Source organism: Malania oleifera, chromosome 6 (assembly GCF_029873635.1).
Source record: "Malania oleifera isolate guangnan ecotype guangnan chromosome 6, ASM2987363v1, whole genome shotgun sequence".
Lineage (NCBI taxonomy): Eukaryota > Viridiplantae > Streptophyta > Magnoliopsida > Santalales > Ximeniaceae > Malania > Malania oleifera.
In genome coordinates, this window is record NC_080422.1 from 68,591,285 (window position 1) to 68,609,072 (window position 17,788).

Sequence of the window (17,788 nt, forward strand, 5' to 3'; positions counted from 1 at the left end):
CACTACACAATCACAAAGGAATGGACAAATTTATAACAAGCTTCAGCAAAGGAAACACCTTTTACTATATTCAATATCAATATCTGCGGCTAAATAGTTCTTATAATGCCAAATATAAAGACTCAGTGCAAAGGGACAAGACAATAACTCTTACACAAGCATGGAGGGACAAGGCACGGGAAAACACACATGGGAAAGCACAATAATAACTAACACAACTTACTAACACTCTCACATGCAAGCAAGCTGTCTTGCAACATTACAAATTTAATACAAACATAAGTCAAAAGGGAGGCCCAAATTGTGGGGGGCCTAATGGAGCCGTGTGGGGCCCATATGGGTCTTGAACTCAGACTTGTTACAGCATAACAACTCAGGTCTTCTCATGCTGAAAATCTTCAAGATACTCCATGTGTACCTGCAAGAGTTACCAACCAATGTGGACATCCTGAGGTCTTCCATGTGTCACCATGTCGATGAAGGTCAAAGGCAAAGGCTTTTGATCCTCATAAAAAATGCCAATCGATTTCGATTCCCAATAACCTAAATCAAAGTATGGACCCTCATGCTCCTCGTCAACCTACAGCGGTGGAGCAACCTCTTCGGCCTCTGTGAGACTATTTCACTCCCAATGCATACACATCGCCATCTTGCATTCGGTTCCTATATGTTGAGGTGACACAATTTGAAATCAAGACCTCGATCATCTTAATGCTTCCAAACTTCTATGGGAATTCCTATGAAAATCCTTATAAGCATCTGGATGAATTCCTCGAAATTTGTTTAACCATCCGCATATCCAATTTTGGTAATGATGCCCTCCGCCTTAAGTTATTTCCGTTCTCTCCTAAGGACAAAGCTAAGTATTAACTGAATTCTTTAGAGCCATTCGCGGTGACCACCTAGGCCACCATGCAAAATGAATTTCTTAAAAAGTACTTCCCCATCGGGAAAACTAATCAGTTTAGGAAGGTCATCACTAGTTTTTCCTAGATAGACGGTAAGTAATTTTTCGAGACTTGGGAGTGTTTTAGGGACATTCTGCATAAATGTCCACATCATCAAGTCCCTACGTGGTAGTTAGTCCAAACATTCTATGAGAGATTAGTTGAGCATGATCAATCTATAGTCGACACATCCTGTGGAGGTATCTTCCTCACAAAGCATGAGAATAAGGCTTGGACTCTTTTCAAGACCCTCACTAAGAATTCTCAGCAACACATTGTTGCTACTCATAAAACTTCCCAACCTTCTTCATATCATTCTAAGGGAGTTTACAAATTAGTGGCCATCCATAAGCTCGCACCTACTCTGCATACGATCGTCAAGAAACTTGATTAGGTCATTTCCTTAGGACAACCATCTCAGCCAGTTGCGTGTGCAGAGTTGTGCACCATATGCTCCGATCCATCTCATACTTGTTACTTGTTTCCCCATGTGCCTCCCACACCTAAGTTTGTGCACAGGGAAGTTAAGTCCACCCACAATTGGTACGATACACTTGCCAATCATCCATTCTCCAATAAATATAATCCTAAGTGGGATCGATATCCTAACCTCTCCTAGAGGCCACAAGCTCCAGGATTTCTAGTCCCAAGACCTCAGCAATCACAAAATGCTCTACCTCCTTGATCGTTTCAAAATCCAAATCAACAAAATCCTCACATGTCTGCTCCCCGTCACCAAGCTTATCAACCACCACCTCCTCAACAACCTCAATATGATCGTTCCTTATATTGACTCTATGAGTTTGATCTCGTTTTGATTATGACAAAACCAATGTTTCTCACCTATGCACTGAACTTCTTGAATAAGTTTATCCTTGCATGCACTGATTGCAGGAACTTAAGCAAGTCATACGGACTATGAAGATCAAGCTTCATTTATGACATCTGAAGAATTGAAAGAGTGAAGACTTGTTTGCTATTGTATTTGCATTCAATTTTAATTGGTCTGTAATAATTTATACGGTCTGTAATAATGCATCTACATGCATGATAGGGTTTAATGCTCAACAAGACCGTAGATTGTTCATAGGGAACCAAATGACCTTAGGGCATCCTTCGATCGACCAACACAAGATTTTTAGGGTATATGCTCAAAGGCCTTAGATTGACCATAGGACCCACAATATTGCTTGAAAAAGTTCCCCATAATCTTAAAATTAATTATCATGTGAATATGGGCAACTTCATAAGAAGAATAGGACCAAAATGCACAAATTTGGCATGTTCGGTCGACCGAATCCCAACACTCTGAGCACTTCGGTCGAACGAACCTCCCCAGGGTCAATGGTTTGACCCTTCAGTCGACTAAACACAAAATAGGCAGCAATGCCTTGGTCAACCGAACTGGCACGTGGGGAGATCCCAATGCCCTAATCGATCAAACTTATAGTACAAAAATGGCCTGGTCGACCGAACACCCATGTTCGGTCAACTGAACTCAATCTGGTCGACCGAACCTCAGAGGTTCTGAAATTGCCTTATGATTGATCAACCATATTCTCAGTTCAAATTCAGCCCGGTCAACCAAACTAAGCACCCCGATCGACCAAACCCAAAAAATGGTCAACCGAACCTCTTGGGTTACTTGATTTTTACCAAGATTAATTGGAGTGACAATAGGGTTAATTTTCTTAAACTCTTTTAAAACAATTTTAATATTTCCCCTAGTGTCCACAATGGTCATAATTCTTCTCATGTCTGTAAATATGAGTTCATTTGTACAGATTAAGGGCAATTAGCATTATCATTAAGAAAAAAATTCTCTAAAATTTTGAGAGCCCATTTTTCATATACAAACCTATAAAAACTCTTCATTTGCTATTCCCTTGATAGATCAAGTTTCCTAAGAGTGTTATTGAGTGATTCATATTGTTAGAACTCTCCTTGTTATACTTTGATTGTTATTTCTTATTTAGAGTTTTTAGCTAGGATTTTTCCCCCGATTTAACTAATAAATCTTTGTGTGGGAAAAATCTTCATAGCTAGCAAGTCTTTGCATTTTTTTTGCAAGAATCATCAAGCTTGTGTGTTTTGATTTGCAAAAATATTTTATCACAAGCTTACATATTTTCAAATATCTCTTGAGCTATTATTTTTGAGAAAATCATATTTGAGATATTTTGAATATACTTGTTGAAATACTTTGAAACTTGTGGTGATTGATTTACATTGATTATTTGTTTCAAAGTTTTCTTGGAAAGACACTCTAGATCTTGATTGTATATTTAGATTAGATTAAGTGTTTAGTACACATTATTAAGCACTGAGCATATTTACTATCATCTGTGCTTGCATTATTAATTAGACTGTATTGTGGTATGTATCTGTTTGTTGAGAAGCATATTTTCATGTACGCAAAATTTATATTGAATATCTGTGTATTCCAGGCGTCGGTCTAAAGAGGGAGACTAGCTTTATTGAATAGTATCGGATTGGCTTAGACCTAGCTAGGAAAGCTAGGTGCACCATCCTAGTAAGGTGTAGTTGTAGGTTGAGGTCAGCCTCGTTAATTGATCTGGTTGTAACCGGTGCCGCTCCACCTGTGATGTGAGCTTATAGTGGAATCCTTGTGCTGGCGAGCCAAGGTGGGGACGTAGGCACATTTGTCGAACCTTGATAACATATTTGGTGTTACTTTTACATTTCCTATTTTATATTCTGCATGGTGCTTGATTTAATTTCCTTGTTGGATATACTGCATATCTAATTGACACTTCATCATATTTTGTTGAGAGATACTGAAATTGTGTTGCATGTACTGAAAATTGATTCATATTTCATAGCTGCAATTTCATACATACTTAGACTGCCCCTAGGTTACGTAATACTGTTGCTAGACTGGTTGACCTAGGAAGAAATTTTTAAATCTCCAATTCACCCCGCTTTTAGGATTGAACCAAAGTCAACACTTTAAGGGTATTGAGGCAGATTGTCAGGTCGATCGTCAGTTGCTCCATTCCCACTCCTAGTTCATAGCGAAGCTAGAGGCCACCTTGGGCCAATTAGCTACATCTGTGAGTATGAGGGAAGAGGGTAAGTTGCTGAGTCAGGCCCTTGTCAACCTAAAAGGTCAATATGTGGTAGAGAGTGATTCGGCGTTTAGTCATTCAACTCACCATGAGCAAGCACAAGTCGCGACCACCCTTAGAAGTGGCAAGGAGGTAGACAATAAGGTCGGAGAGAAATTGGACTTAGGTAAGGGTAAAGGGAAGATGAGTGTAGATCCCATAGTTGAAACATGTACCCTTTCTTCCTCTAATTCGGTGAGTAATCCCATGATTCCTACCTCCTCCGATGATTGCACATTGCCCCACTATATCCTTGTAGTACCATTTCCTACACCTCTTTAGTCAAACTCTAAGTCTAAGAAGGAAACCAATGTCGAGTCCATGATGGACACATTTAAGCAAGTCAAGGTAAATATTCCTCTCTTAGATGCAATTAAGCAAGTGTCCACTTATGCAAAATTCCTCAAGGACCTATGCACACAAAAGCGCAAATCTCAAGTGCAAATCTTTTGTGCTTATGAACAAAAGAGTCCATGTTGGAATTGGTGTGATCTCAAGAGAGGGGTGAATAGAGTTTTAAAACTTTTTGGCTAATTTAAATATTTTCCTATTCACCGCAATTCATATCCTATTCAATATTAAAAGCGTGTATGTAAAATGATTTAGGCAATAATTGTCGACATACACGAGTGCAGCATTTCTTATTTAAATTAAATGTGTGCTTTCGAATAATTATAACAGTAAATAAGCAAGCATACACATATGGAAACTAAAGTGCAGTAATTAAATGAGATACAGAGAGAGTGACACACGATATTTGTTATCGAGGTTTGCCAAAAAAGCCTACGTCCCCGCCTTGGGCATACCCCCCAAGGATTGTACTATCCTTGCTTACTTAAACGGGTGGAGTAGAAGCTGTTTACAACCTTTCCTTATGAGGCAAGGTAAACCCCAGGTCACATTACATGGCTGACCCCAACCTACACACCTCTCCTTACGCGGTAAGGAATACCCTAACTTAATTACCAGGCTGAGCCGAACTGGTCTCTCTTATAGGGCGAAGACTCCCTAATTCAATTACGGGTTGAACCCAATCGGTCTCCCTTATGGGGCAGAGACCTCCCCTGCCAATTCAATTAAAAGGCTGAACCCAACCAGTACATAAAAACATTTTTGTACATATAAATATGCTTCTGAATTCAAGTAGAAATGTACAACATTAAAACTCTAAAATGTAGATTCCAATGATATAAAATGATGCTTAGTGGAGTCAAGGTGTTTTTCAAAATAAATATTTTCAATATTTGAATAATGATGTATATGAAAAAGTATTTTAAAGATTTGAACCCTAATGAAATATTTCTCCAAAAACTATTTTTCAATAAAAATCAGGAGAGCCTAGGGTTTGCTTTCAAAGGCATTTTGCAAATAATGATCTTTGATGTGAGGTAAAATATGCATCAAGAACCTCAAAGATCAAAGTGTTGTAAAAATTTTCTCCAACAAAGATTTGTAATAAAGGATGTTTGGAGAAATTAGGATTTGTACTCAAAAAATGTTTTTGCAATAATCACAATTTAAAAACAAATGCCCAAAAAATAATAAATACTCTCTTTCAAAAGATTTTTCAAATAGTAATAAAGAGAGCTAGAAAGTAAAAAATTTAACCCTAAAATGATTTTTGAAATAAAAGTGTGAGTGGGGGAACTTTGATCAAGTAAAAATTTGAGAGAAAAAAAATTTGTTAATCAAAGTTACTAATTAAACAAATAAAATGGGTATTTATAGTTTTTCAAAAAAAATTATGACCATTAGGGACATGCTCGGTATTTTGTAATTTGTTTAATGAAAAATTAATTACGTTTTACCGTCAGTAATTACCGAAACTCGAGAGGTTCAGTTGATCGGACCAAGGCGTCAGTCGGTTGAACACTCATAGCACATAAAAGGTTCGGTCTGCCGAGCAGGGGGTCGGTTGGTCGATCAAGGGCGATTTTCCTTTCCTTCATAATTTTGATCGCCTGGCCTAATGGTTCGGTATGCCGGTCTTTAAAGGTTGGTCGACTGAGGCAAATTTGACCTGAAGGATCGGACGCTCAGGGACGGTAAGGAAGTCAAAATTTCATGGTCGGTCAACTGTGGAAGATACGTTCAATTTGAGGTCGGTCGCCCAAGGCATGGTCAACATTTTGACTTCTGGCTTACAGTGTATTCTGTCAACCGAGATGTTTATAACTGAATGGGTTGGTCGACCGGGCCTAGTTAAAAACTCATATTTGACCTTAACTGATGAAAACCTTTTGTATGATTTTTATTGTGTGAGAAAAAGGTTTTATGTGAATGGTTAGGTCCCTAAGGTCAATCTAAGGTCATTTGAGAAATCAATTTACATCATGCAGATGCATGTATTATTACTAACCAATTAATAAAAAATTAAATGCAATACAGATAATATCAAAATGTTTTCTTCTTTTACTCTTCATTTTTCATGGAATTCACTAGGAGTGTGTGAGCTTTATATCCCTGTTGGCTTTTATTTTCTGGTATCTTATGTTCGTGTTGACATGTAAACTTGTTCACTCACTACATGTACACATAAGATACAAATGTTTTGTCAGCATCCAAATAGGGATCGGACTCAAAAAGTCAACAGGCCGATTGACCGAGCATGTGAGCTCCATTATGTTAGGTCACATTCCCCCAAAGCTTAAGGACCTTGGCGCTACCACCATCTTATGTATGATCGGTAATTACATCATCGATAGGGCCTTTTTGAATTTGGGAGCAAGCGTGAACCTATTTCCTTACTCGATTTACAAGCAATTTGGTCTAGGAGAGCTTAAGCCTACCCGAGTCACTTTGAGCTTTGTTGACCAATCCGTAAAAAGGCCCTAGGGTGTTCACGTAATGCACATGTAAGATATTTTATAAAATTAGTTGATAATTTTTATTTTCATCTTAGTAGTTTTATAGTCTAATCAATTTTTTTTTAGTTCTCTAACTAATGCTTCTCTCTAAACTACAAATGGGTACAATGGGTTATTATAATTTGTTTTCGAATGATTTAAATAATAGTAAATTTATTAAAATTTATTTTAGAATATTGAAATGTATAAACCAAAGTCGTATTTATATATTCTGAAAATTAAAAGTATATATAAAACTGGTAGAATATTCTGTTTATGGCAAAGGACACAAGTATAATGTCTATATTTTATTTTCTACTAATTTTTTTTTGTCTATATTATAATTAAATTGAATTATTTTATGTCTTTAGTATTTTCTTTAATTTTAATGGACTACAAATTATAGTTAAATTATTAGGTTAATACAGTTAAATAATAGTAATTTTACGGATTAAAATTTAGAATTTATGGAGTATCTAATCTAAAATGTTAAAAAAAAAAAAAAGATAATTATTTAAATTTATGGAGGATGATTTTAGAATGTTAAAAAATAAACAACAAAAATATGTTAAAGATACTAACAGCTTAGGAATGAGTCAGCTTTAATTTTGGGCAATAAAATTGAGAGATGTAAGTTATTAAAATTATTATTAACTTATATTTTACATTATTAAGAAAATATTTCAAATTTAAAATTTATTAAAATTATATATCTAATTTATTAAAAATTATGTCTATATAAATTTAATATACTAAAATTTTTTGATAAATATTTCATAAAAATAACTTACATATTTTAATAATATATTAATTAAAATAACGAAGTTATTGAGTTCTACTAAAACTACAAATATGCCATTGTGCAAGAATTGCTCATAAAAAGTATCATAAGCCTAATTGTGTTTCTTATAAATGTCTGCTTAAAATATAAAGGTATTTTTTTTTTCTAAAAGAAAAAATTATGAATCAAGTTTTTATTTTTATTTTTATTTTTATTAACACGAAACGCTGCACTTTTAAGTAATAGCTACGTCTTTAGTATGTAAGAACGGAACCGAAGCAAATCAAATGGAATCGAATTTACTGCTTGATTTCTTCATATTTCTCATTCAAAATTCCACCACATTTGATTCTCTTTACATTTAATATTTATGCTCAAACATAAGTGTCATATGCACTTATTTTAATTATTATCCTATGGATAGGGATGTTCATGGTTCGGTTACCTGAACCAAACCTTCAAAAACCAAATTGAAACTTTCAATTCAGTGTTTTTGCGAACCGAAATCGATCTGAACCCTTTGGTTAACCGATGGTTCAGTTAATTGATAGTCCGATTTGGTTATTTGATTGGAACCGATTTTTAAATCATCATAATTTTTTTAAAGAAAAATAAATATTTTACTTGGATTTTGATTTAGTATGTGCATTTACACTTTATTTATAAAAATTAGTCACCCAAAAAATATTTAGTGCATACTATTTTTTTTAACTCTAAGATATTTATATAAATTATTATATAGTAATGTATAATATAAATAATATATATTGTAAATAAATACATATATCGGTTCGATTCACATAATCATCGGTTCATGAACATAAAAAATGAAATCAAACTGAAAAATCGAAAATCATAAAAATGCATGAATGGAAATTGAACCGAACAAATGGGTTAACCAATTTTTCAGTTCGGTTTAGATCCAATTTTCGGATCAAATCGGATCAGTTTTTAAATATTTTTTAACAGTCCTACCTATAGGAACTTAGTATTTGGGAGCACAGATTTCAAGTTTTGGATTTAGATTTGCGTGAATTTGAATGAAAATTTAATATAATTTTATTTTAAATATAAAGTCTAAAATTCAAACTCTAAAACACAAAAGTAATATAGCCGAAATTTACTAGCCCTTCCCTACAAATTATAAATTATAATTATACAATGAAGGCTGAAGTTGGCGTCTTCCCCATCATCTGGAAACAAAAAAGAATCCAAACAATATGATTAGCAGCATTAATTTCAAGCAATAAATTTAAATTTAATTAGATTTCTATTTAAATTAATATATTTTATATTAAATTTTATTTACCATATATTTAAATTCAAAAGCTCCCGAACAGCCAAAAACACAATCCAGAATTAAAGGATAAATAATTTCTTTCAACCTTTCAATGGCGCACTACTTTTTCATATTGTGCGGGCACGCCCCATGCTCCCACAACCGCCCAACTTGCAAAGACCAATGCGACGAAAAAGAATTGAGTGGAGCGGTAGCGATTATCAAGCGCAATCTTTAGTAAATGATTGATTGGTTAGCTGCAAAACGACAACATTTTCCAAAGACAGGCGCAAGTTGGTCAGCCTTACGTTCCCAATAAGTGCGAAAATTGTGGAAGCTGCTGGGTTCCTTTTCTCGGGAATCTTTCGTGGATGTGAATTTAAATTTGTCCATTTAATAAATGGGCCATTCATTTAAAAAATATAATTTATTTATTTTAAAATATTTTATATAAAATAATATTAAAAAAAAAAAACACTCCACTTTATTTATTAATATCTAAATGAAGAGAACGTAAAAGATTAGGAAGTGAGGGAGAGGCTTCTGCGGCTCTGCTGGAGTGAGGGAGAGGCTTCTCCATGACTCGTGAGGGAGATATGTACAAAATTGCATGTAGCGAGCAACTCATCCTAAAATGAGGAGTTGATGCTGCAAGAGAGCTGCGCCAATGACTCCAGCAGCCTCATCGCCTTCACCAGCATCAACTTCAATGCCATCCAGCTTGCCATGAGCGGCGACGACCCCTCCACCGTCCCCCTCCTCCCCGTCGGCTTCGTCATCGATCCGATGGTCCCCAGTGCGCTCAAACCCCGCCACCGCTGACGACCCAACAGTTCCCTTCGTCGACGGACCACCCAGCTCCTGCGGCTGCCTCCTCACCGTGGGACCATCCTCACCGCAAAGGTCAACCTATCCACCGTCACCGCTGAGAGGCTTCTGGTCCGCTGCTCCACTTGCTTGATGTGTCTGCACCGCGGTGCTACTAGGGTTAGGGACTTGGGGGTTTCAGTCTTCTAGAATATAAATTATATGCAGATAAACGGATCACTCGCGGGTTAACCGACCTGAACCCGTTTAACTTGTTTAATAAACGGGTTGGATCTGAGTTGTCCCGTTTATAAACAAGTCAACTTGTGTTAATCCAAATTCAGTTTAAACAAATGGATCATAGGTTACTCGTCGAATTTTGACCCGTTTTACTATCCTAAGGGTTGCTTTCTATTCTTTAATGTCACGACTCTTCAATTAATTAGCTTTAGGAAGAGTCAATCATCAGCACAAATCAAGGTGGTTGGTAGAACATAATAATTTTAAAGGATTTTTTTTTATATTATTTTTGTTTTCATTAATTTCTATTGTAGTCTAGTTTAACCCAAAATAGAAAAAAAAAAAATGATGACAATGGAATTATTTGTAATACAGGTCTTTAATCAAATTTTAGCAATTGGAACTATAAAACATTTTTGTATATAAAAAATGTATTAAGTGAAATTAAATTCATATAAATTAATTACTAAAAGCAAAACACCAAATATATACGTCATGTATCATTATTAGCACTAAACTTTGTCCTGCCTAACATACAACAAAAAATTTGGAACAAATCACGGAGCCAACAGTACCTGTGAATGGTGAGAGTTTACTCTGTGAGCCAACGAAAACCGTGGATGGTGAGAGTTCGCTCTATGAGCCAGCAGGGACCGTGGATGGTGACAGTTTTCTGTGAGCCAGCAGGAACCGTGGATGGTAATGGAAATGTGTCCCGAGGGTCGAGTTGGCCAAACGTCCAACTGATGCACAGAAGCTGTGTTTGCATTCCAAACTTTACCCTAATCAGCATGACCTGGAGACGGAAGACGTTGATCCGTAGGTTTGGTACTGCACCAAGGGATCCGAAGGGCTCGTTGGTGGCTGGAGTTCCTATATAATAAAAAAAAAAAAATTGGACAAAGGAAAAAATTCCTATTTTTCCTGATCTTTCTATCTATCTTGCCAATTTCTAACATTTCTACTCTATTTTGACCAAATTAACCATTCAATGTGATTCGAAATGGTCTAAAATAGTTATGATTAATCTAGTAAAGTGTTAGCCTTAGAGGCTACGTAAGTTTAATTGTCTTGTTTTGATGATAACAACTCATTAGTAGTTCTAAGCTTATCTTTGCACAATAAGTTTTAGTAAAAACAAACATAAATGTAAAGATTAAGTAGATTCTTAATAAGTTAGACATCATAAAAAATGGGGAGATTGTAAGTGTAATGACCCGACCCTTCATACAGACCCAAGTGTCACTCACTCATACTAAATACATGTACATGTTCAAGATACGTAAACAACATGCCCTAACTAGGGACATACGAGTATAAATCATATATAATTTCGATGTAAATGTCCCGGAAAAACATAAACATCCATTGGGATTTCTATTAGTCTTATACCAGAGCTTACTAATACATCCACAATTACATAAATTCAGACATATAATAAATTCTGTTATTACAATCCTCCAGAAAAGAACTTCATCTAAGTTTAATACATGATTCAAATGCTTACGTAAGCTAAACTAAAAATAGTCTCCCCAGGCCCTTTAGCTACTAGGACCGATGTACCGATGGACCTGAAAACAAAGGTTGTATAGTAGGGTGAGATACCTCTCAGTAAGGAAGAAAGTGTTGCAACAGTGTGTGACTGCATATATGCACATTTTCATAAAACTCATATGTTTAAAATATTTATTTATAATACTGTAATATATAACATATATCTGCACATCAAGTATTTAAATCATGCATATGATTATTAGAACAACGACCAGTTTGTTATACATGTATTGCCTATTTACCCCGTGGCACGGGTTGTGCACCGATATCTCCAACAATGCCCTGTTCGTGCAGGCATATATATAGTCCGACTGCCCCCATCTGGTTTATTATTTCACCAGTGGTTTCATTACTCCTACTAGCCGACTATCTATGTACCCACACTGATTTTAAACATGAGTGATTGCACTGTACCCTTCCAGCTGAGGAATTTCCTGCCATTGGGAGTATCCTTCAACTCCATTAATGAAGCTTTTTCAACTTCTTACATTGGAGTATCTTTCAACTCCTATTACTGGAGTATCTTTCAACTCCTTTTAGTAGCAAGTTGTGGTTCCATTTATCATATATACAATTTATAACAAAATATAGTAACTTGTGCTATTCCAGTATTTTCACAAATTCAGATAATCGCATCGGGTTCAAACCGGCTCCTATCCACTCGATTTACCCTTTTTACATATATACAGCTCGGTGTATAATCGGCCTCTGTTTTCCACATTTTCAGTATAACAAATTGGAACTTCGTTCCCATAGTCTATGTCAATAGTATAGAAAATTCATACATTCCCATTTCAACATATATCAAACGAGTTTAGTCCAAAAATTCGCTAAATGATATAAATCCAGTAACCATCACTTAAAAAGAAAAGTAAAGGATTCAAGCATCTCCTATTACAATATAAATGCAAATAAGTAATTTTCATAAGATTTGGAGATCATATGTCAAAATCATCGTTTTTACCAAAAACCATAAAATCGTAAAACCAACATTTCTACTTGGTAGAATTTAGTAAATAAGCAGTTAAATCATACATAAACTAACTTTTTAACGGTTTAATTTTTCCAAAAATGCTATTGTAATCAATTTCCCCTTACCTTAAACCCGAAACCAAATCACGTACAAAACCAATCCAAACTGAGAACCGAGACCTTGGAAACCTAAAATCACAAAACATAATCTTACCATAACTTTGACTACTATCCAAATATCCAATAAAATTTGAGATCAAATCCTTACCTCGATTTTTGGAAAAAACCCGAAAAATCCCCAAAACAACGATCCGATCCGCTAAAGTTGTAGAACTTTCTCCTTTGATCCCCACAGGAACTTTAGTTTTTAGAAACAGGCAATGAATAGCGAAGAATCTTAGAGAGAGAGAGAGAGAGAGAGAGAGAGAGAGAGAGAGTTTCCACTGGTTTAGAGAGAGAGAGAGAGAGAGCTTTGGAAGAAACTTAGCTTCTAAGCAATCAAAAGTGGATATTTATAGAACCTTTGACCAAGTCCAACTTGTTGACGAGGCGGCGTCTTCGTCGACGAATCCATCACACAGCTCGTCGACGAGGCCATTTTGGACTACCATAGATCACCTAACGTAGTCAAAATTGGTAAAATAAAATAGCAAAAAAATCCAAAATGATAAGAGGTTTTGCCTTGATTTACATGCACAAGATTAAAATCAACGTCAAACCCCATCTTACCATTTTAGACTGTCCTAGATTACCTAATACAATAGAAAATGACAAAAAAAAAAAAAAAAAAAAAAAAACAAAAAAGGCAGAAAATAAAAAACCAAAAGCCAAAGAGAGGTGAATAAGACTTTTCAAACTCCGTTTTGATCATTTGATCAAAATGGTCATCAACACTTCATTATGAGGATAAATTTATATTGTAATTTCCTGTAAATTGATATTCTTGCCTCCATTAAAGTAAGGTTTATTTGGTTGTCTTATCTCTGTATAAAACAAGGGGTGTATCGGTGTTCGTGTCGTTGTTAAGGCAAGGGGAATAGTGGAATCTTGAAGTGGGTGGTCTTAAGAGAGTGGACGTAGGCAAGGATGACCGAACCACTATAAAAGAGTTTGCATTTCTCTCATTTCTACTCTTTTAGTTTAATTGCTTAGTATTTGTACATTTTCTTGGTTTTTTAAATTTATTTTAAATTTGGTTCAAGAACTTTAATTTTCATTATACCCAATTCTCCTCGCCCCTTTTACGTTGCCACTTGTGCCAACAATCTTAAGCCCTGGGCTTTTTAAAGAAGACCCTAAAAGCACAATTTTTCGGGTTTAGTTTTCATCTTGTATCTCGTAAAGCACTTGAAAGACTCATCAAGATCTGTAATGTGCTTCTGTCATTTTATTTTTTATTTTATTTTTTTGCTCTTTTCGAGCATGTCATCCATGTAAACTACCATACTACCATCGATTTGCTCCCTTAAAAATATTTAATGATAAACCACTAGTAGGCCATTCCTATATTTTTTAGGCTCAAGTGCATGCCCTCGTAATAATAGATACATTTGTCAATAGTGAAAAAGGTCTTCTCCTAATAAGGTAAATACATCTAGATTTGATTGTGCCTTTAGTAAACATACATAAATATTAACAAATTTTGCCCTAATATGACATTAACAAGCTAGTTAATTGTTATAAAAAGGTTGTTTTTGGGGTATGCTTTCTTTAAATCAACAAAGTCAATGTAAATGCACCACTTTCCATTTGCCTTCTTAACCATCACTATATTAATAATCAATCTAAATAATGCATTTTCATGGTGAATAGAGCTTGTATCAACTTGTTCACATCCTCAATAATAGCTTAGATTCTATGTGGGACATGCTTTCTCATCTTTACCTAGCATATTGATATTCAAGACCCAACTTTGGTAGATGAACCATGACCTTTGGGTTGGCATGTTTAAAAATGGCAAAGGAAAGACATTTGCCTAGGTCCTCAAGATTTGACTTAGTTATCATGGGCTTTTTTAGCCCATAACCAATCTAATGCAACCAATTTGATTTGCCATTGTTGGTCTAGAAGGCAACCCAAGTGGGGGAGTGAATTGTTTTTTGGGTTGCTAATCAATTTATATTTAAAAAAAAAAATTAAAACGCACCAAATTTAAACTAGCATGCATAAGACAAATTTAAAAATAAATTAAAAGAGGGAGAGAAAGAGAAACAAACAGTTTTATAGTGATTTTGGTTCTAACTTGGAACCTACATCCACTCCTCTAAAGAAGCCTTTGAGCCTTTTCCTATACCTATAATCTTCATGGCAAGTTCAGGCCCTTTACAAGTCCCCACCAACAATCTAGGAGTCAATTCTCAAACAAGGTCCTTGACCTTACACAACACAGACTACCCATCCTTAGTTGTTCTCTCACCCTAAGAACGAAACTAATAACCAAAATGTATTTTGCAACTACAATACAACACTTAGGCTCAAGGCATAAAAAGTACATGCTTAGAGAACCCCATACAATCATCACTCAAATAATAGGAATTGAATAAGCTCAAGAGTGAACCACAAGTCGTGGAGATTTTCCCCTCTCATTTCCTTCTAGCTACCTCATGCTTGCATATATAGCTAGTAATCTCTAACAATTGTTTGCATCTCTAGAGAGCAAGTTGAAAGGTAAAAAAACCCATCCATATAATCAAAATATTGTATTTCATAACTTTTAATTTCAAGCAATTAAAAATAAGATTAAGAAAGGCAAATTTGAAAGGTCAAGACGCCGCCATACATATTGTCAAAATATTTCACCTTATAACTTTTAATCTCAAACAATCAAAAATAAGATTTAGGATAATTTGAAACAACAATAATTCAAGAGATATATTGTCGATCAATAACTTTAGAGGAATGTGATTTTAATGATTGAATTGAATAAAAGAAATTCAAACATTTTCATTTTCCAATGAACATGTGAAGGTAGTAAGTGATGCTTTGAATAGATAGACTCATACTTTGATGAAACCAAGACACTTCTCTTTGGCATCTAGGTTGCCAATTGAAAAAGTCTCAACCTTATCCTTCACAATGGCAACATAAAATTGTGGTGATATAAACTAGCCCCTCCATACTTCTCCTACCCTATAGTTGGTTGAAACTTCACCAAAAGTTGGTACATAGAGTTTAGGCTCTCATAAAATTTAGGCTCAATCTCGACAAGTGATGCGTTCCTAAAATGCACTATTTAGACCCCTATTTACCTATGTTTTGTCATCATTTATCATGTATTTGCCCTTTCTTAACATAATTCGGAGCTATGCATGGTTTGTTCATGTATCATAAAAATCAAGTTAAAACCGATGAGTTAAGTAATTAAGCAATACAAGAAGTCAAGGGAGAGCACAAGGCTCAATCAGATGCTCAACCAAGCCCCCAAAGCCTTAATTCATCAAAGCAAACAAGACTTGGTTTAACCATGTGGTTCGACCAACAAGCACAAGGGGCGATCAAGTCACAGAAGAAAGAGAACAACGTTCAAACTAAAAGTGAGATGCTACAAGGTTCAACCAACAACTCGACCAGGAGACCTTGAGGTGCAACTAGGTCGAGAACCTGAGACTGACTGAGCCAGAGATACCGAGAGTCTCGACCATCAGCTCGACTAGGAGGACCTATATTCGCGACCAGGTCGAGAAATCCTAAAGATTAAACCTCAAAACACCCAAGAGTCTCCACCAAGGCGCGACCATAGGAAGACAGGGGTGCAACTCGGTCGACAGACGCAAGCCTAGTGATCTTCTTTGCGAGATTTTCTGCAGAAGTCTCCTATTTTGAATTTGAATGCTTGTAAACCCTTTTGGGTATAAATCCTAGCTTCATCTATGTGTCTAGGGTTCCCCTTTGGCCCCTCTTTGGTTAGTGACACACCTAGAGTGTCTTTGGATGAGTAGATTTACTGCTTTCCTTTCAATTCCTTGTACTGTTTCGTGCTTGGATTCTTCAAAGGCATGTGACAACCTTCGAATTCTGGGTGCTGCCGCGTAGATTAGTTGGTTCTTGGTTGTATTCCTGATCTCTAGTGACAGGCCTTCGAGCTGCAATTGAAGTCATTTTTCAATAAATGTTCTTTTACTCTACTTTCATTTAAATACCTACACTTTAAATTTAATGTCTTTAATTTCCATGCACTTTTACTTCTCTGATTGTGATGAAACTTTAGGGAAAAAGGATAACATAGCTAGGAGTTCAATCCCTTATACATAATAGGCTATGGTTCATGTATGGGTGTTCTCGTGATCGTTGTATAGGGTATACCCTAGTTCCTGATCGTGCTTCGGACGATTGGTGCACCTTCTCTACCCTATGTCACTCGAATTGTTCACTTAACTGTTTAACCTAGTACATATAGCTGACATGACATAACTATCACACACGACAATCTAAACTGGTTCATGATTTAAGATTTTCTTTGTAGGAGTAGTGTTAATATAATTTTACTTGCTTTCGTAGTTGATAGAAAAACACTTTCAAAATCTCACATTTTTTCCTTTTTCACAAAGCGTAGTAAATTAGGCTAGAAGTGGTAAACAACTGCATTGAAGTCCCTAAGGATCGACACCCGACTTACTCATTGTTCTACAGAACTTGGAGTTAGTTAGGTTATAAATTTTATCTTTGGTAGTTAAGGACCCAAACCTTGGCGAACCTACCAAATTTTGGTGTCATTGTTAGGGACTCTATTACGGTAGTAAGTCAATTTCTAATTTAGAGTACTAGGTGCTTTGTTTTCTTTGTTTTCTTTTGTTTGATACTCTGAAGTCTTGATTGTGTGCTGCATGTGTATATGTTGGGTTTGTGCTCTTTGGATCTTGAGTTCGTGCCTATAGACCCTACGATTGAGAGATATCGTAGGTCAATTAGGAAGTCTACCTCTAGTCTCGAGTTAGCCGAGTCTTCTAAACCCAAAGTCATGGCTGAACGTCAACTGGTTCCCACCTTTCATAACCCAGAACCCCAAACTCCCCATCAACCTGTGGCAAAGGAGCACCCTCTTCGGCCTTTTAGAAACTACTTCACACCCAATGCATATACCTCGCCGTCATGCATCCGATTTTCGGAGGTCGAGGCAGCACAATTTGAAATTAAAACTTCTATCATCTCGATGCTTCTCAATTTCTTTAGGAATTCGATTGAAAATCCATACAAGAATGTTGATGAGTTTCTTGAAATTTGTTCCATCATCTGTA

At 35.8% G+C, this 17,788-nt stretch overlaps 1 protein-coding gene and 1 non-coding gene across 2 annotated transcripts in view; both read right to left on the reverse strand.

The window, feature by feature from the left end:
* Window positions 1–961: 961 nt before the first annotated feature.
* Window positions 962–1,067, reverse strand: LOC131159008 (small nucleolar RNA R71). Its single transcript, XR_009137622.1, has one exon. It is a non-coding gene; the product is annotated as a small nucleolar RNA R71 (small nucleolar RNA).
* A 10,240-nt stretch (window positions 1,068–11,307) lies between these two features.
* LOC131157140 (putative GDP-L-fucose synthase 2) overlaps window positions 11,308–17,788 on the reverse strand; it is a 29,363-nt gene continuing 22,882 nt past the window's right edge. Inside the window, exon 3 of the mRNA XM_058111054.1 lies at window positions 11,308–11,599. The gene's annotated coding sequence lies outside the window, so the exon portion shown is untranslated. The remainder of the gene's footprint in view (window positions 11,600–17,788) is intronic.